The 22009-nt window shown below is 36.3% G+C and overlaps 1 protein-coding gene across 1 annotated transcript in view; it reads left to right on the top strand.

Annotated features, from left to right (window-relative positions):
• Window positions 1–22009, top strand: part of GABRG2 (gamma-aminobutyric acid type A receptor gamma2 subunit) — a 45942-nt gene that overhangs the window by 9485 nt on the left and 14448 nt on the right. The gene's annotated exons all lie outside the window — the stretch shown is intronic.

The following is a 22009-nucleotide window of genomic DNA, read 5'->3' as shown; positions in this document are numbered from 1 at the left end:
AGTTTTTCTCTTCAGGTTACTTTTGATTTTTACCTTATTTTATTGTTCTGGTAAATATATCAATTTAAATTCAGACATCTGTGTTAATTCTGACTTCAGAAATATCCCCATCCATTTTCTTTCTAAAAGATCAGCATTGCTCTTACATTCAAAAGGAGAGTGAGATATGCTAGAGTTGAGAGGAGCCTGCCGTGCATTACACTGGAGTGCAAACAAAGAGGTTGAGAATTAATTCAAGTTCCAACTCCTGAATCACTGGACGTTAAGCACCAATGACACGTTTAGTCTTATGAGCAGGGCAAAATGGAATGAAGCCTCCCAGCTGTAGCCACATTTGCCTTATGGCATCTTCTGCCATTTTAGCTGAGGAAGATATTTAGTCAGCTATTCAAGACAGCATTTGACCTTTCTCATTTTCCCAGAAAATAAAAATAAAGGTGCAAAAGAGGACAAGAGAGCCGTGTGTGTGTGAGCCATAGCTGCTAATAACCACCATTACACATGACATGGTGTAATTGCTCTCAAAGCAAAAATATAAACAGCAATACATCTCACCTCAGACTGCCCCCGCAACAGGCAAAGCACAAAAGGCAGCAGTGTGCCCAAGTGTGGTCTAAAGTCTCATCCTGCTCAGGTTGAAAACTAGCTTTTTTCCAGCCTTAATTTGAGTTTCTTTTATTTGCTCTTTTTCTTTCCTTTTCTGCTTGAGCCATTCTCTAATAAACTTTTTTTTGGCCAGAGATAGAAAGTAATAAAATCATAACATGCTACAAGCTTCAGATCCACTGATTCAACGCATCTTGCACCTGTGAATCAAAAGCATGTTCTAATGTTCTGCTAATGTGAAGAAAGTGCATGCTGGGAAACAAACAGTAAAACACAGAAAGCAAAAAAGATACTTTCTCATGCAAAGAAAACCTTTTCTTTTTTCAGGAGATAGTCATTCAAGCTTGTAGTACTCACCTGGAGTACTACCATAATGTTGCATCAGTAGTTTTTAATATGACGACACACACCAGCCCTTTTAATATGCTTTAAAAAAAAAGTAATTAGCAGTTAGCTTGCACTTTAAAGCAGCAAAGAGTCACTCTAGTCATCACTCGATTCCCAAGAAGAAATGCTCGTGAAAGCTACTCAGCCTGCTGAGCTACTTTCAAAGACCTGCTGAGTGTAAAAACTTGGAAAAATATCCTGTGTATATATTTGTTCTGCTGCAGTTCTCTTATGTTTGATTTTCCTTGCTCCTCTTGTTTTTATGACCACAGATATGCAAGAAATTTAGACTTGATTTTGATCTAGGTGCAGTATCTAAATAATTAGAAGGTGGAAAAAAAAAAACTCAGCAAAACAGGGATTGTCATAAATCTGGTCTATCTCCTACAAATATCTTGCTAAAGCTAGCAGAGCCTAAAGAGTGTTCATTGCTTACCTAAGTGCCTTATTAGCATGCTGGGAACTACATTAAGTCCAATATCTCTCTGCCAGACCCATATTCTACCTATAATTTCTCTCTTACGTGCACACATTTTCAATAGAGTTTCCCCAAAAGAAAAGACAAGAAAAATATTCCAAGCTTATAGATTTATTAGCAATCTGTGTGCAGCCTGAGTACACAAGTTAAATGTTTGAATGCCCATATAGCCAAAATAAGCCTTGAGACTTTATGCAACTAATTGCAGTGCTGTGTATAACAGAATTAGGTACAAACTAGTGACAGTACCATTGCCAATACTTCGGTGGGGATATGAGCTGAGGTACAGTGGAGACAATGGAAAGATTAATGAGATGTTGGAAAGAGGACTATACCATACTTCCAAGAACTCTTCCCCAAAACTAAATTTAGATGACAACAGAAACCAGAGAAACCTGAACACAAGAAAGGGGAATTAGAGAATATGAGATTGAACAGTTACAGAACAGAAGGAGCCTGGGAGTAGTGTTAAGGCATTTGAAGCTGGAGTAAACTTTCCATATCTGCATTTACTCCATTTCAGAACAAACTCGTTTCCAGTTTCATGCCTCCCAGTGACTAACACATCCTAGTCCTTGAGGGCTATGCTTGCTTGGTGACTGGAGCAGAGAAGAGAATCAGAAAGGATGGCTGAGACTTGGTCATTACAATCTCTGTTACCTCTCTTTCTGTCATGCCATAGCTGAACATTTGAGATCTGGGCTGAGTTATGGGCAGAGAAGGACAAAGATTGTTTGAGTGCAAGCTTCATAAGATCTGACGGACTTGCTGAAGTGACTACATTTATCTGCTGTTCTTCCTTTGCACGCGCTGCAGAAATATAAGATTAACTGCAAGGGCCAGATGTCGGAATTCTGTCCCTGATCAGTTAGCAAATCCCAATAACAGCAGAAAAGAACAACTAGAATATTACAAACCATCCTGTCTGTTTCTCTTATCTGAAGTGAGTCATCCTGAATTGTCAGCTTGTTTCTCTCCAAACTGAACATTCACATGTGACTGATTTTCTTCGAAAGTCACAGCCCAAAAAAAAAGAAATGACTTAGCCAATAGAATCCACTATCCATTAGTAGCGGGGACTGTTAAGAAAGTTAACTCTCAACCTTCTTCCCTATGAACATTTCATTAAAATTACTAAATAGTCTGTACATTTAATAATATATTACCTGTATTTATTTTTTGCTTTTTCCCTACAACCTGCATTGTGTAAACAGCAGTGGTTTAGTTCAGATTATTTGCAATAAAGTGCATGTTAAGACATAATATCATCCGAGTTATATAAACTACTACAGTTAACCTCACACACTTATAAACTGAGATGGGTTTAAGATTTATTGTATTATTGAAGTATGTCCATAATCACTGCTCAAACAGTGCATATTTTGGTCATTTATCAAAAAACTACCATTTCTCTTGTGTGAGCTTTTTGCTCGCAGTGTAAGGCCCCATCCACTGAACGGTAGTGAAATTCCCCAGTAAAAAAGGGATGAACTAATGGAAAAGTTTAGACAATAAAAATTCGCCAACTTCTGAAATTTGGATGAACGCTGCCATGAGTAGTCCTTACACAGGAAGCTTCAGATTTACAAAATCCTACTTCAAACCTAATGCTGTGGTTGCATGGTAAAGCCAGTTGCTTTACTGACATGTTCAGAGTTCATGTTATACTTACAATATCTTTAGTTATTTAAGGGTGTGTGATTTATTAGACATTTGGTCTCTACATGGGACAAATGTAAAACTAGCTGGCAAATGTGGCAGAAAGTGGACACGTAGCATAAAGAGTTGTATCACACAATAAGCAGCAATAATAACGAGAAGAAAACCAAAAATGACTGCTCTAGCACAGGATGTACCTTTCCATCCTCCGTATTCTCATTTAGTATTACACAATACATTTAATTCAAATGAATGTCAGTTCTTTTTTGCTTTAAAAACTATTCTATATCTGATTTCTGACCTTTTATATTCACTGTGGATTAAAAATAAGAAACAAATTAGGTAAGAAAACAGTTCAGCAAGTCCACCACTTGTGAATCATATCAGCAGATGCTGCTGTTCTTCACTTTTTGGATGTCAAAATGAAAATATTATAGAGCTTAGCTAGAATCACATTATAGAACAAAAGGTGTCTATTGCTTAGGAGGCACTTCAAGGAAGTTTTTCTAGAGAACTCTCTCAACTCAGATTTGACTAGCAAGAAAGATAAGCTTTATTTTTTCTGATTGTTACTGCAATGCAACAAGTGATACAGAAGTGTAAGATTTGCAAAATATAATGCACAAGTGGATGACAACGATCAGGGACATGTTGCACTTTGGGAACAGGAAAATAGGAAAATTCCAAAATTTGTAATTAGTTACTTTAAATAAAGAGTGAAAGATTATAGAAAGGAAATAATCAAATGCACAAATATAAAAAGATCAGTAGCTGTGTAAAAAAATTCTGGGGGCTGTAGTAGTCTACAAACACACAAGGATAGAGAATGTGATACTGTTGCAAAAGACCACCTTTTTTGGGATGCATTACTCAGAGTGTTGCGTGTAAACTTGGGAGGAATATTCACTGTTCTACTCTGTGAAAAACTGATGTCAAATGGTTGCTGCATTCTGCTTGATTAAAAAAAAAATCAGTTACGTGCAACATTTTAAGAAAGACAGGGGAGTGCAGGAGTGTGTATTAAGTAAAGGGTTTAGAAAACATGACCTATAGAAATATTTGGAAGTATAGAACTAGTCTGGAAGAAAATATAATTGGTGATCAAAGAAGTAAAACAAACATACTGTTTTTAAACCATAACAATAATCATCACTGGCATATTATTTAGGAAGATTGTAGAAACCCTAAAATCAGAGGTTTTATGAAATCATACCTCAGACCAGGAGAAAAGGACTAGCTTATATCTTGAAATTCTTTCCATCAATAAGTTTCTATGAATTTCATAAAATTACTAGACAAATTGCATTTCTACTCACTGTTCCAGTGTTTTTGAACATACAAAATACTGTACTATGCAAAACAGTTTGTGAATGTGTAATTATTCAGGACAGATGGAGCTTCTGGTATTCCCAGTTCATTTCTGTGACTGGGTAGTTCCTTTTTTAGACCAGACATTGCCTATTGCTATTCACAGAGCCCATCCTGAATTTTTAATTAGATACAAAAGCATTATAAGACTAATCAATAAATAGCAATTCAACAAGCTGCACAGGATCCACGAGACTGGTGAGCCAATGTCTGTAAATTCCTTTTTATTTTCTTCCTGTTCTGTGTTTTATAGAGCTAATCGGAGCTGTGCAGTTCAGACAGTGTATTGCTCATAATTGATAAACACTGTCAAACTGGTAATTAAATATTAATCTTGCTATGCATCTATTAAGCCACATAAATAGATCTGGGTCTGGTTTCTGTTTTTTCAGGTGAATGTGGTCAAGGCTATTATTTTGTGGAAGAGGACACATTTGCAGACTTTTATACTTTATTTTAATGCTGTATCATAATGAATTGAACTGTTGACAGACATGCAGTCCCCAGAGGTTTCACAATGCTCAAAAAAACCCCCAGGAGTCGTCTCCCTACGCTTCTTTATTAAGTCAAAATATGGTATGACAGGTGCATATCACATTTGAAGATCTGTGTTGGGAAATAGGCCTGACATTAAAAAATGGCCATAGGTGGATTGCCACTGTGCCTAGAAATCCCTGACAGCCCCATACACAGCTCTAGGTTCTAGTATGGGTTGATTATAGCATATGGCATTGTCAGGGAGATCATTCTGAGAACTGAAAACATTCCCTGCCTGAAGATTTTGATCTAGTGAATAGGTACAAGACACTAGTACCTGCATTTTGCTTTTGGCAGAATTTAAACATACTTTGTACCTACTTTGCAGAGGAGCAAATGATGACATGAGGTTTAAGTCAGAAAATCCAGCCTACTATTAAATTGGTCTGTGTATCTTTATTGTTCTCTTTATGGTTTAGGAGGGTATTTATCTCAATATCCTTGGTTTTTTTGAAAAGCTATATTAAATTATTACCTTAAACATACTTGCTAAAAGAATACTGTCTGTTGGACAGTGAAACATTTAAAGCAGTAGACAGACACAATGGACTGAAAGGCATATTTTTATGTTTGCTGCTTCAAAGGAAATCCTCAGCTTTAAGCCAATATCCTTAAGATAACCCTAAAATATCTTAGTGGTTATACCTTAAGATTTTACTCCTAATATAAATATTCTTGTCACCTCTCCAGAAAGAGAGCACCAGGGAATATTTTTGCATATAAAGTATTCTTTTTTTTTTTCATTTAAACTCTCGCTTATTTTAACTCACATGAACCACTGTTTAACATTACTGTACCCAACATATCACTATTTGAAAGAAAATACAGGAGAAGCTGAGTTATTTAACTTTCGTATACCACCATTATGGAGGGTTACAGACAATTCTGTGAGCAGGAGGAGGATTTTTGTTACGGTGGTAGCTTACAACAGTTTGATATTGCTGTCAGGGAATAAAACCAGTCTAAGGTAACTACTCCTGCATATTTTTTGAAGGATAATGAATAACAAACATTTATCAAATATGAATAACAAACTTTACTCAAATAATCCAGATACTCATATTTGCTCAGTCTTTCATCAAACCATAGCAATTAATGAATGTTTACTAAAGTTATAACTGTTGAAAAGTTTGTTCATTGAAAATAATTAGTCTAGGTTTCAGGATCATGTCTTCAAAGAGTAAAGATATAGTACAATTCCTTCCCTCCCATACCTGTTGTATATTACACATTTTCTCATCCAAGTTGGTTGTGTGGCAAATGAGTATTTATAGATAAATTCACATGATTGCATAATGAACTTATTCAATAAGCAGGCTTTTTGGTTCTTCCCTGTCATGCAGACATCCAAGATCTACGTACATGCATGTTTTCAGAACTGCAAAATCAGAACACTTTAGAACCATTTATCCTTATAGAATCCCTGTGAGGCAGACAAGATGACAGGGACAAGCTGAAGGCTTCCTGAGAAACTGGACAATCAGTCGCAGACAAAAGGGACAGAGGCTTCTCCTGGAATGGCTGGGAAGGACCCAAGTCAACTTCATTTGGGTCTCTTCTGTACTGGCTGCTTCAGCCCTTGGCAGCATTCCAAAAGACTTAAGAAAATCTGTACAGTTGCCTTCCCAATTTCTTTATTCATCCAAACACCTCTCTGTTCATCATCTGGTCTGTAGTTGTTTTTGAAATCACTATGGACCCATTCGTGTGACAGCAGAGCAACAGGAAAATCCATGCCACCTTAACAGTATAGGCTGAAGAGCAGGGAATTTAACACAAATGACATATCCAACAAGAAAGCCCGTGGATCCAAGTAATACATATAATTAACAGCTAGTTTTGGCCTGTTTTTCTGCTCCATGCTCAGTTATGACCACAATAAAAAGGATCTTTCCAGTTTATGTGGCAAATGTAGTTGCACCCATGTGAAGTACATTTCCATAATGTTGTTAGCTGCTGTGAAGACTCCTTGGGAAGAGCTTGATGGTAAGCAGTGACCCCCGCCAAGCCACGGCAGTACCGACAGAGCTGTCACTGAGGATTGAAGGGCCATCGCCGCTTTGGTGTTAATGCAAAAAAGCATCCAGAGCACAAAGACTCCATAACTGCTCTCTTTTTCACAGTGACAGGCTAGATCTTTGTGGTTTAATGGGCAGGAAAAAGCCCCACTATTCCTGTGGAATCGAAATGTTTAAAATTCTTACAGATTGAAAGAATCTGACTTTTCTGTTCAGGTTTGTGTCTGTATAGCTTCAGGTTTAGTCATTCGAGTTCACCTGCTTCTAACTAATCATATAAAGTTATCTTTTGAGAGGGGTTAAAGCCGTTCTTAAAATTCCAGTGACAGTAATTCAGCCCTTTTTTACTCTCAGTTTTTCCTAGACTGTCAGCTGAGGCACCCCAGCAAAGTGAAGTCATGACTGTCCCTGAAGAAAAGGGTTGTTGTGGCCTAAAGCATCTTTCAGTATGACTTCCCAATTGAACAAAGACTCTTGAGGGTCAAGTTTATTTTTCTGAGTTTGTCTTTCTGAATGTTTGCCATATCTGAAAGCATGGCTTGCTACAGTTTAAACTGAGCTTTAGAAAGGTCAGGCAAGGATAAAAATGATTAATATACAAGTAACCAGAGAATAAGGAATAATGTGGAATCTTACAAGCATTTCCACTGAACCTAATGCAGGGTAATTGCAAAAGCACAGATGTTAAAGGCAAGCTTGGTTTTGTAATAAATATAGTTTTGTGGATGTTACAGAACAGTGGCTTTAAGAAATAATATTTGTTCATTTAATAGCAAGAAAATAATTAGAACTTTTAGGAAATTTAAATTATTTAAAAATAAAGAAAAACGAGAATTTTGAATGTTTTTAATTTTATGATAAAATCAGCAAGTTAACAGAGTGATTCTATGTCTTAAAGGCTTTCCTGCAAATAACTAAGCATACAAATTTTTGTGATGCTTCCAAAGCCCCTATGAATATATTTTCATAACTACTGATGACTCTTTGAGACACAAAGTATATTAACATCCCAGCTCCCTTTTTTAATTCCTGTTTGGTAATGAAATCATCATACCCCATCCACTGACTGATTTTCACAGAACCTGGTGCAATATCACGAGAAAAATCACTGTAATTCCACTCTTTGCAACTGGAGATAGATCTAATTATAATGAATTGTGGCGAGAAATCTTTGGTTCAAAAGGATTAGACACAATGGCTTAGTAGTTAAAGAACAATGTATATTCACAATTATTTTAGCATTAAAAAAATCTGAATATTAAGCATTTTTTAGATGTTTTCTTCATAGTGAATAAGTATGTTTAAATTATTGATTTAAAGAATTTTTTTTTTTTTAATTGTGCTGTTTAAATAATTAAACTTCAAGCAATCCTGTGATAAATTGGAGGGTTCGTGAGCACTTCAGCCTTTCAGCTGTAGAGTCACAAGGTAATCTCTGTAACCTGTAAATTGATCAGCATAGCACTGATGGTCGATTTCCTCACTGATGTTTCACTTCTAGACCCTTTTTGTGTTCAAAAAATATGTTTGTAGTACAATGATTTTAAGATAATTTCTTTCAAATTTTTTACCTTAGTCATCACCTTCCTGTTCTTTCAGTGGAGAAAAAGAAATTCGTTAAGGTTGTTTGAAGGTGATGACAGCTTAATGTTCATGATGTGTATAGTGTAGAGACAGTTCTTTTGAAATAAGTTTGGATTTGCCTGGGGCACATATACGTCCTAAATAATAAACATATGCCTCTAAGGCTGTTCTTACACAGTTAAATCCCTTCAGTTTGCAAGTGCAATTTCTAGCTTCTCAATCTCATGTCATTACATAGCATTTTTAGTAACCTACTTATCTACGATGCTGTTTTGTTGGGGGAGGTTGTCACTGTATTTGAATAGATATAATTGAAAGGCTGAGTGGAAGTAAGACATACAAGTCTGCATAACAAGAGTATCCGAGTCAGGTGGCATTGATGGGAGCTAATAATACTCAAATCCAGGCAAATATCCCGTGTAAAAAGCAAATGAAACTAATTTAACGCCACTACATTTAAAGAGACCTTCCCAGTGAGCTTTGATTTTTAATTTTTTGTACCAAATAAAATAGGAGAAACAAAAAGAAAATAGACTAGGGTGTTAAATGAAAATGTGTACAGTATGCACAAACTCTCTGCAGTACCTTGTGATTATAAAATGTTCTACTTACATTTTTAGATACGTTATCTACAATTCCATAAAACCATCCTATAATGTTGACAACACATTCTCACAGAGGAATACAGTAGCATAATGTTAAGCATGGTAATAATGTTCAAATATTTGTCATTACCATTTTATGTTTCACAAACATTAACTCCCTCATTTTTATTGTTAAAACAAATTCTGAAATGTAAATTGTGTGTGGTTTAGCATGCCCTTTTTAAACAAGGCATAATCGTCCTCATTTTGATGTACATTATAGAAGCTATAAATATGCCACTTATCTCAAAAAGTGATACAGTCTATTAAGTGAGTTCCTTGCTACTCTCAAGAAGACTGCATAATTAAGGCTAAAGAGCTGCAGGATTAAATTTATGTAATAATACTTTCTTTTATCATGCCCTACCTAAGAGTATTTTAAAATATTTTTCAAGATTTAATGCGTAAAGTACCACAACACCCTTTGTGTATCTTAATGCTAGTGACTAGAAACAATCATTAAACTAGTCAGGAAATTGCTATCTGTTCTTTCTTGCATATATTTCTAAGAATAAAGAAAATGATCAAAAAACTAGACTATCACAAATAATGTGTTCTTGTTGATCGTAGCTCAATTTCTTCTCTTTTAATCTTGAGAATATGAGTTTGAAGAAGGAGTCACAATGTGTAGGTAACAATCAGTCATGCAAAGTTGCTTTTGTTCTGTGAGTGTATAGGTTAAAAAAAAAAAAAAACAAAAAAAAAAAACCACAACCAACTCTTCCCTTGCCCCCCTCCAAAAGCCCTAAAATGTGTTCACACCCTGTCCATTCAAATTACAGAAAGCAGTAACTCTTTGACCGTACTTAACATCCCTTCTCTAGTTATGAAAAATACAAAAATATACAGTCAATAAAGAACTGGTAGTGATTTCTTAGATTATTTTCTGCTGTTATCCAGTAACATTTTTTTAAAAACAAAATAAAACAAGTTTGATTACTTCCAACCACCCTTGTAGTTCACCAAAATTTCCTTTCCTACATCACTGTAGCAAACTACTGGTCTGGAACAGAGCTATTAGATTTCTCCACTTGCAAAATCATAAAGTGAAACAGCAATGTCTTGGAACTGCATATCTTAACTTTGGTTGTGCAAGTGCAGTGGCAATAACCAGGGCAATTCATGACAGCATACTGTTACTCCAGCTATGTTTGCTCTAGTGCTAAGGATTTGAGCTATGAAATAAGAGTCCTTGAATAACTCTCACCATTTGTTGTCATCCTGGGAAAACAAGAATATTATTGAATAGGAAGAAAAGAAATTACTTTTCTTTTTCCTATTATTATTTTATAAAATAATAATTGTTAAAAACTGTATGACTAGATTTAGCGGTACTGCAGAAAAAAAGAAGTAGACTTTCAAGTATAGGTATAGGAAATCTATGATATCCTTTAGTTCTGAGAGACACTGTATCTCCGTCGACAAGAAAAGCAAAGAATTTCACTGGGACAATTTATTACTAGCAAACAGTGCAAATATTAAAAGCCCATTATGGCTCTATAAGTCAGAGAAGAAAAGTGAAAGAAGAAAAGATCAACCCTCTGAATACTGGAATATGGAAACATGACATTTTTCTGAACTCATAAACTGGTTCATTTTATGTGCCAAGAGCAAATCCCACCAGTGTCCCAGAGAGGAAAGGTACCACAGTATCCTCCCACAGAGGGTATAGCAATTTGTGTTAGAACATAGTCCCATTGGTTGTGGTAGCATTATTTCAGGGCTTTGTAATAACTAAGACTTGATGTTGAACTTCCTTTCCTCCCAGCCAGCTGATCTAGGATAACCCAGCTGGCATGCTATTAGATGTGGTAATGCCTATTCTGTGCAGGAGGATGAATCATTTTATACTTGCAATAGTTACCACAGCTCAAGTTATGTTCTGAAACAAGTCAATATAAAAGTAACCACAAGCAGACATTCGCCTGCTGAGTTTGCCAGGTTTGGTGCCCACCTCTTCTTCGTTAGGTAGCTTTACAATTAACCATACCCCTAAACATAATGCTGTGCTGATGAGGTTGATGAGTTGGGAGGAAGAAAGTCTCTACCTCTTATCTCTTTCTCTCTGGCCCACCTCATTCCTAGTGCCACGTCCTTAAAAGTTTAAAATGGATTTTTGTTTCCTGGTGTGATAACAGATTTTCGCCAGGGAGAATTAAGTAAGAAAAACAAATAGTTCTGTGAGCAGAAGGGCTGATTTCTTATAGATTTGCATCTCATGGCAGAATTCCCTACTATCTAATGAACATGTAAATGCCAATTTAAGCTTTTTCAGCAGCTGAAGCATTTCTCACAGGTGTTCTCCAAGTCATTTCTCTGGAGTCTAACAAGAACTAAATTCATGCCTTAACCTTTCTTGGGAGGAAGAGTGTTTGGAGTGGCTGATGTTGTGGAAAGCAATAGGGTAATGTTACATGACAGTCCTTCAAATCCCTCTACCTGTCTTTTTGACACTTTGCAACTTCTATCTTAATAGTTATAATTGATCAATATTTTCAGAATTATAAACAAGGAGGGCCTAAGATAATATAACCTTGATTTCTCTTAGAGGAACAGGATAAAAAGCAATACGCTTCTCTAAGTTTTAACAAAAGCTTAAACAGTACCAGTTTTGTGGCTTATAAAAAAGGGCTATTCATTATTTCTTTCATTTTTAATTACATTTCACAAGCCATTGTAATTCCAACCTCCAGGTGGGACTCAAGCTCTATGAGCCAAAATATCCCAATGACAATATTGGGAATTAAACTGAAATCAGGAAAGAACTGAAATAATCTGAGAAGCGTTCAGCCTAATACTTGTAGGTTGAAAAATGGCAATTATTTTATGCACAGTTCAGGTAAACAGTTTGGATTTGATGTGTGGAATTAAAGAGAGAATAATTTTCTAATAAATACTGAACTTTTGTATGAAGATTCTCTAGCTGACTTGAGAACAAAAATTTTACATAGAAATGTTCTTAAAGTAATATTTGACTCTAGCACCTCTGAAAATGAGGAAATTCAGCCCAAGCTAAAGTTCTTCATATATAGAGCCTACACTTCAGACTAGGTTAGTTAAATGAGGGAGCTTTATTCCACCTGTACTAGCTAAAATCAAAGATAAATGTATGATAATTGTTAATATGACTATCTGAATGCAGTGCCACAGGTACTACCCATGCACAAAACTTAAAATACAATATAAAAATAAATTTAAAGGAAAAAGTAGCCTTTCAGATAGGGGCAATGAGGACCATTATTTTTGATATGGCAAAGCTGTAATTCTATAATTCATTTACTTGGGGAACACAAACTTGGGGGTTACAAACTCTTTTTTTCTTTTAAATATAATTTCTATCATAGTGGAATTTTAATCCAAGATCAAGGTTGCTAGCTCGCGGTAGTACAACTAAAAAACAAATAAATTGTTCCATAATGAAAGTTGCTTGGAGAACTTTGTTTACACCTGTGTTCACATTTTCAAACATTCACTTTGCTTAAAAAGATGTTCACATAGAGTTGTTAAGATCAAGAAACAGGGAGGAAACTACATCAGTAAAACATGTATTTTTCAAAACCTACCATCAGTCATCTTTTTTTAACTTAGTCTACTTCTTGAAATAATAAAATGTTTAAAATTCATCTGGCTGGGAACTGCTGGGATGCAATTTGAGAACACTGCTGTCATTTCCATGCTGAAAACTGAAAGTCATGACAAAAAAAAAAACAAACCTCTGACTTCTCTTTTTCACTCTACTGAAGTATTTTAAATGCTCTCTTGGCTCTGGCTACTCTTTCTCTCCCACCTGCCATATGTACATATGAATGGCAAAGTGCTTGCTAGGGAATGGGGCCAGCAGAGCTGAACCAGAAGGGAGGCCTGCTGCTGGGCATAGCGCTGTGGAGGAGGAGTGCTGCATTTGCCTGGTGGGAATGTTGGTTTCTTGAAGGAAGCTGGATGGCATTTCCATATCCACATCCCTTTCAGGAAACTCATGAGCCCCTTCAAAGCAAATATTGATTTGTTGGGTGTAAGTAGTTATTACTTGCAATTTTATTTCTTTGCCTCTTGGGTTTTGAGTATCCTTCTCTCTTATGGCATCTGAGGTAACATCATGACTGACTGTCTCATAGAGAATCTCTATAACAAGCTACACTTGCAAGATATGAATGACCATTGCATCATTTCTACATCCAACCTATCATCTCAATCCTTAAGTCTTTTATGATAGCAACCTCCACAGAAAGATAAATGCAAAAAGCATTGCATGACTCCTTTGAGCATATTAACCTTTTCTGGTGCCTAGCACCAGTTGCAGCCTTATCTCTCTGTGGAGTTACAAACACAGCAGCTGAACTTCTAAAAAACGGTGTAGGAGACCTTACACAGATCTAGCTTCCAGTGACTTCATATTACATCACCAATGCGTAGGGTACACTCCAGCCTACGTGGTAAAGCTCAATCCACAGTTCCCTCACCACAGTCCTGTGGGACTCCAAATGCATCCTTCTCTGTATGCCACACAGTGTTTCAGATCCAGAATTGCCAGTTCATTTTTAAAAGCTTTCCAGGACATAACATTTTCAAATGTTAAAAGAGGAAAGTCTTAAAAAGACATAACCCATGGGATTCACAGTGTTATAACCTCACTTTCAAGAAAAGATTAAGAGGTTGCACTTCCTGGCCTGAAAACATACAATGTGATGGTATTCACACTGTGACGTGGAATGGAGACTCCCAGGGGAACCTGTTTTGTAGTAGCTGTGAACGTTATCCTGAATATGTCTATTTGAGAAATAAATAGTTCTTCAAAGGTCTCCTCTTGAAAAGGGCAAGCCATTTAAATACCTTGTAGGATTTGGACTAGGATGCATACATACATCTAGAAGGTCTACCTTTATTCCTGTGAAGCCGGTAACTGAAACTTCAAGATGGTATCTGTAGTCTTTAAAGAATTTTTTTTACATCCTAAGCTTGATATGCTTGACTTCAAATGGCAATACTGGTTATAAATTATTCATGATTCATAGCTGTCTCTTCTGAGACATGATCTTCAAACTAAGCATCCTCTTCATCTCTGTTCTTCCCTTCAGGCCTGTTGCATGCAGGCCTGTGGCCTGTCTTACTCTTGTTCTTGGTATTAAGTACAATTTTAGAACATCATCTCATTGTTTGCCATTTTTCATAGTTTCTCTCTCTCTCGCTATCTCCGACATCTACTTTTTTAACTCTACATTTATTTACTATTTTAACTATAACCTAGTTCCTTCTGCTTCAGTGCCTTTATTTCTTCTTGTTCTCTGATTTTAAAAATCATTTTTCCCCCTTCTAATAGCTAAAGAGATTCTGGGTTTGACATAATCTTTTTCTTTCCTCCAATGATTTTACTTTCTACCTGATGTCAATAATATCCTCCTAGAAAGCTCAAGAGGTTAAAAATACACCCAAACATTTGCCATCTCCTTTCTTAGCATATAAATAACTGTTCTATTAGAGCTAGTTTTTTCCATTTCATTTCCTCACCAATCACACCTCAGACTATTTTGCAACACCTACTTTTGCCAGCGGATGTTTCTGCTGTTACATGTTAGCTGTGATTGTGAACAAGATTAATTTGCACATTGCTGAAGGTTTGCACCTGGCTTCTGCAAGACAAAATGATTAAGAAACCAGAAACAATTTGGAATCTGCACACAGAGCAGGCGTTATCCTCAGGCAAATGGATAGCAGGAGAATGAGGTACTGTTTACCTCTCAAACGTTAGTCCACAGTAGCCTTTTCTAGAGGAATGTCTTAAATTGGAAAACAAATACATTTGTGATATTTTTATTTAAAATTGTTCTAAGTAGTTATAAAAACCCACAACTATGATTCAGAATATCTTATTTTTAATAGTCATAGATGTGAATTCTGGAGCACTTTTTTCCAGGTAATTTGGCAATCTCTTACAACAATATAATAGATTTATCTGCTTAAGAATATGGAACAAAATGTCTCTGAAATTATTTCACAGTTCTCATTGTAAAAATACATTTTTTAGAGGTAAATGGCTTGCCTAGATGCTATAGTTTTAAAGTAGGGTTCTAATAAATTTTAGATGTTTACAAAATGTTGACAATAAAAAAGTTACTCTCAAACAAGTGAGGCTAAATACAGATCCAGGTTCTTCTCATGAAAATAATTCTAAGCTTTTGTGTGTAGGATTTATGATATTTTAAAAGCTTTTTAATAGTCATGTATGTATGACTGTATATGTCATGTATGTAAAATATTACTTAGTTTGATATGTAATACTTACTTATACATGACATGAAGTCATGTATATTACATAAATAAATGATCCTTTATTAAGCTCATTTCATGGCAAACTGTAACTCTAGAGCTCTGGATCCTAGTAGTCACCAACTATATTGAGGCAGATGCATACCTTCCTGAAACAGGTACATTAACAGGAGTAACCTGCTCCAATACAGCCATTTGCTTGTACAGCAGGAGAAAAGTACAGCTCATGTGGGAGAGAATCTACTTGTGTTAAACAGCACGTACTGCTCAGAAAGTAGGCAGGCAACAGACATACATTCACTGAGACAGAGAAGGCTGTTCTTCCCATGCCTTGAACAGACCATGCAAGATAAAGAAAAATGTTTTGTTCTTTTGAGCAATGTCGACCTCTGTAATAGCCAAACACAGCACATTTTTCAGGATTCCTATATTTCAGATTAGAAAACTGATTTCTTTTGAGTTGCACTCATTCTCTTAGGTCAAAAGGAGCTCTTCCAACCAGTCCAAACTGGGTTTACTCTGCTATGGAGGAATTTTACAAGCCAAAATTCTGGTTAGGACCTATGAAACAACCTTAAATACATATATGCAGACATGCATAAATTGGCAAAATAAAATATATGCTCTCCAGAATGACCAAACTCTGAGCATGGACTAACCATGGGTTATTTTAATTCCTGATTTTATTTGTGAGAGTTAAATGCAGCTGAACTCAACTTATTTGTAGAAGTTAAATGCAGCTATCTCACCTTCAATTCTAGGCAGCCACATATTAACAATTAGAGGAAAACCACAAGTACATTTTCATCCACCTTTAAAAAGACCCTAACACAATCTACATAGACCTATCACTATTGTCACTGTAAAATATCTGGCGGAGGGACTCAAAACTGAAGTAGCTTTATAGGTTACAGGCATAGGTGGGAAGCTTCCTTGTACTTGATGGTCTAAGAAACCAGTACTTCTGTCAGGCAACTGTTTCTAAGGGTCATTTTACCAATGCCCACGTCTCAAAAAAAGTGATCATTCCATTCGTAAACAGTAACATGGCATTAGATGTAAGTAGAAAAGAAAAATTACCTAGACCATAAATGAGAAGTACTGATGCTGGGAACCCTGACAGCAGCTACATTTGGCTGCAGGTTCAGAAAGGTGTCACACAACATTAGCAGAAGGAGCACAGGGCTCACTTTCCTAGTATACAAACGGACCATACATTGCTACATACAGATAGTGAGTTTACCATGGTATTCACTATTATTATTTAAAAAAAAGAATTAAAAAAATCAATGAATACTAAAACTTCACAAATAGTTACAAAAAGTGTATCATTCTTCACCCTTCTTCCTTTCCCCTTACGTATGATACACAAACATGTTCAAGACTCATTCAAACAGCAAATCCTCCTGGTGCAACCAATTTACATGTTCATCTGCTAATGCAGATGGATACTAAGATATGCACTGGAATTCCTACACAAGTACTAGTAAATCTTAAACAAGAAGTTAGCATTAGAACTCAGTTTAACAAGGTGTGTGAACATCCTCTCTTCCCACCTGTGTATCTGGGTAAACAACAGGTTTCTGAAGAACTTAATACATCAACAAGTAGAAGTGGAATGCTGATTGGGAAGATTCCCTGCAGAATTCTGCAAGCTTTTCAACATTGAAAGCCTTTATGATAAAACCATGAATTTTTAAGAAACAGAATTATCTTTTGCTATGTAATTTCATTTTAAGTCAATATTCAACAGAGGCAAATAACAGAAGTTTAAAATGCACTTATGTATTGCTGCCAGCTGTGTCTGTCATTGATAAAAGAAAGAGAAAATTGTGGACTGTCTCTCTCAATAGCATAATCACTACCTGGTTTATGCACTTACTTACATTTTAATTAACTACTAAATGAACTTCAACTACATAGGGGTATCCTGTAAGAATCAGGAGTATCAGGAAGTTCAGAATTACCATAATCATTCAAGAACCCATATCATTTAGTGGTTAGCCAGATTCTCAATACAGACAAGTTTTGCAGTGGAAGGTGCAGGGGTCCAATCCTAGACGACAATGAAATAATCTAACACTCATGCATGTGTCACCTTTAATATCCTTTTTTTTTTTTAGGCCCCAGTGCATGAGGGTTTTTATTCTTTTCCAAAATTCCATTTTCTGAATCTTCTTATCATCTATAGGTGTCACCTTGTTTCCATGTTGTATAAAGAACTTTTTCAAAGCATACAGCCTGCTTTTTTCTGGCAACCCAGAAACATGGCAAGACATGAACATGACAAAAATAAATGAAGTTTGTTTTTTTCTTTGTATTTTAAGGAAAAAATGTTTGGAAAAATGCAGAAAGTTTCAGACCAATCCTTATAGCACTGATTACGGGCTCTGATTTTAAATATGAATATTTGTGAGTTTATTTTATTTTGCTTCTTTGCATGACCACGCTTACATTGGTACTTTTTTGTATCAACAGAAACAGAACAATAATAATAAAATATTTTTGAGTTTTCTTTTGTGTAAGAAGCCAAAGAAAAATTATTATATAAGTATAAATATAAATCATAAACATAATGTAATTACATAAAATATTATTTTTTTTATTTTTCAACCACACCCATTAAATACTTCCATGTAAGTTTAGAGCAGAATCTGCCAGATGTTGTTGAAGCACATAGTGTGCACATGTTCCAAAGAACCTCCATGGGAGGAAAGATGGGTTGAGAGAAGAGAAATAGCTGTCCTACAGTTCTACAGCTGTTCAGTGAGAGAGCTGGGACTAGACCAGAGATATCTTGCCTGCTGCTTCAGTGTCCTAATCAATAATCCACGCTGCTTCTTTGAGACATTTTTGGGCTATGTTGTTTACCAACAAGCCAATTTACCCTTTACTATGTATCTTTGTTGGGTTCTTGTGCTCAAAGTCATCTTCTTTTATTACTGAGCTGCCCTAGCTCTCTGAAGCTGATGACATTTGGTAGCTGATCACACTGAGCTCTGAAGAAAGTTGGGTTTGATCTGTACTACTTTTGCTCCTTGATGTTTTGCCTTCCAGGATCTCATACCCGGGTGAGTTTTAGTCTTTTCTTAGTTACTTAGATTGGTTTCCTGGGGGTTTAAAACTAAATATTTGCTGATGAAATCTTCTCAAATATTTAAAGGAAGCCAAAAATAATTGGAATTGAACTCCTAAGGAAAAAAAAAAAATAGTGCTGGGAGTTGAGCAATAAAGCATGTTGTACTCCTCCCAGCATCCCTCAGGCTCTTTGTTTATGGTACTGTCTTTCCAGCAATCTCCCTGTGCATTCAGTGGAAGCAAGATGCTGGTGTTCAAGGGATACTTTCTTGTCTAAATATTTCTTCTGCTGGGGGGTTCAGACAGAATGAATCTGTGAAATCTGTAGCTCCCCTGCAGAACATTGCCTCCATGCAGTCATGCCTTCTCTCCTCTGGAGAGGAAGTAGAAGAAAACATCAAGTTTTATTGCAGCCCCAGGTTATGTAATACTGGCTCCTGGCTCTGAAAATAACTGGAAACATCAAGATCAAAGATTAAATGTACTGTATCCTCAAATTCCTCTTCTCTCAGAATGAAAAGCTTTCAGAGGAATTCCAGAATGACCTTTGCCATGCAAGACAATTTATAAAGATGTAAAAGCAAATCTGAGAAGTGGAGTTTTATGAACTGCATTAGTCCTGTGCAGTCATTTCAGCATCCAGGACATGCACAAAGCTCGTTAAACAGTACTAATTTCAAGGGAGTTTTCTAACATGTCTGTAGGTCTGTTGTTATTTAGAGCAAAAATATTAAATACTTTCTTTTCTTCTATTGTGGCATTCACCAAACAGGCCTGTATCTAATTTTCAACCACTTCTGAAATTTTCGGAAGCCTACAGTAGAATATATAGATGGCATGTGTGTTGTTCAGACAGTATGGGAGCAGTTCTGTCCACAAACTCATCCATTGACGACAAACAGAGCCTTGATGTCTAATATCAGATTAGCTGAGATGACACCATAAAGCGAATTGGTCCACCTAAGATCTGACTCCCTTTGGGAGCTGTCTGTCCCTTTTGATTGACTATTTGCTTTTAACTTTGTTTTTTTTGGTTACTTAATGTTAGCAGTTTTTAACCTAGGCCTCAAAGTGCCACCTTTAATTCATTCACAATAGATGGCATGTGTGTTGTTCAGACAGTATGGGAGCAGTTCTGTCCACAAACTCATCCATTGACGACAAACAGAGCCTTGATGTCTAATATCAGATTAGCTGAGATGACACCATAAAGCGAATTGGTCCACCTAAGATCTGACTCCCTTTGGGAGCTGTCTGTCCCTTTTGATTGACTATTTGCTTTTAACTTTGTTTTTTTGGTTACTTAATGTTAGCAGTTTTTAACCTAGGCCTCAAAGTGCCACCTTTAACTTCATTCACATTTTTACATCTTACATTTATCTTATTACCCCTGGAGTTGCCCACACTCCCTTTACACTCAAATCCTTTGCACAGTTGTCTAGGAAGTCTAAATATGTAGACCCATGATAAAGTATAAATGTTGTGCTTTACCACCCCTGTAAAACAAAAACAGCCATCATTTTGTGCTTTTTTCCTTGATGCAAACTGCTGAAAATTTCAGCAGGATAAAATTTACATAGCTTTGACAATTCTTATTTCATGCTGTTTCATAATCCTGATAGTGTGTTTGATCTAAAGTACCAGGGATGCGGTGTACTTCATGCTTTGAAGTATGGAAACAAACCAGTTATTTCCAATTCCTCCTGTATGTAAGAGCAGGCAGGGTTAGATGTAGCCAGGAAGTGGGTATACCATCTGGACACATTGAAATGAATGAAATATAATGAAACATATTTCTTATTTGCTCACATTGGTGATTTCACCGTATCTCAAAACCTTTATTATTATAATTTTAATAGGTCAAATATTCAAAATTAATCAAGTCATTACTTTAAACATGCACGGAGCCCTTAACTATAGATGTGTAATTTTTTTTGAAGCAGACAGTTTTTCCTTAGGTATTCAGAAAACAACCAGACATCCAAAAGAGCCAAGGACACAGGATGCCTGACTGTGTCAGGCACAGCAAGATTTCTGACAGAACAGCCCCCCAGCTGGTTGTGTTGCCTGGAAATTGTGGCTCTCTACTTTCTCACGTTACTTGAGATTTCTGTCATCTTCACATTTTCTCATCTATCTGTTCCAATTTTCTATCACAGTAAGTCAAACAGGTTATTTAGAAACCTAACCACGCCTAACCATTCAGAGATGAGATGCTGAGCTTTCATCCTGGGTTGATGCTTTCTAGGTGGGAGGGGAATGGGAAAGGGAGCAGAAGGTTCTATAATTTGCAGATTATTTACACACTGGAGCATAATGGTTCACTCACAGCAGTTGCAACCGTTACATCGTGCTGCTGCCACATCTGAACACTAATCCTGCACACTAAAAATCCTCCTGTGTTTGCCAAATGCCAGTGTAGTAGCTTAGCAGCCTTCAAAAACAAACAAAAAAGATCAGTTTTTTGTAATTATGCCCCAAACTAGAAAAAAAACATATGTAAATATTTAGGGTCAGTAACCTTCATTTTCCCTTTGAACTTCTAGTATTCACAGATGGAACCTTAGAAACACACACACACCTAAGTTTACCTTCAATCCCTCAATGCATTTCCACATACTGACATTTTTCAGCAACAAAATTTCTTAGGGTGAATCTTGTCTCTGTGAATTCAAAGGGAAGGTGGGAACAACAGTAATAGATTTTAATTACTGTGTAGTGTCATTACATTTTTCCTCCTATAATTAGAAACTAATGAGAAGTGGAACACATTCTGTCAAATGAACTGAGAAAACAGCACTTCAAGTGAAATGAGTGGCCAAGGACCAAATAAAATCCAGAACTGTCAAGCAGAAAGTCATGTCATACATAAAGAAATTTCATTTGCTTGGATGGTTGTAATGATTCATCTCATTTTGCAGGAGTTTCATCAGCTGGGGTTGTCATTTCACACAAACATAAACTAATTCCTGTTCTCTTCTCCCTGCTCCTGCAGGAAATCAAGGCGTTTGATGTCAGACACTTTCACACACAAACATACACGTTACTCTTTAAAAACAGAAAAAAAAAAAAAGAGAAAATCTCCTCCCATCCCCTGCCCTCCGCCCTGCTGTGCAATGTGGTTACAATTCATCCTTTGGAATGTAGATTGAAAACCAGGTTTGCAGCTATCTGAATCCCAGACATAATCTTATATAAGTGGACTACAGTGCAAGCTTTTTCAAAGTCTTAATATTGTTTTACCTCATTACATAATCAAGCTATAATCACGGATTCAAAATGGATATTTAGAATTGGGGTGAAATCACTTAGTACAGTTGCTGTGCTGTATCAGCAATGACCATGAATCGCCCCATTCTTTATGTAATGCCCAGACAGAGCAAGTG

Source organism: Aptenodytes forsteri, unplaced genomic scaffold, assembly GCF_000699145.1.
Source record: "Aptenodytes forsteri isolate BGI_AS27 unplaced genomic scaffold, ASM69914v1 Scaffold54, whole genome shotgun sequence".
Lineage (NCBI taxonomy): Eukaryota > Metazoa > Chordata > Aves > Sphenisciformes > Spheniscidae > Aptenodytes > Aptenodytes forsteri.
The sequence above is the reverse complement of the archived record's forward strand: the minus strand, read 5'-3'. Positions and strand labels throughout refer to the sequence as shown.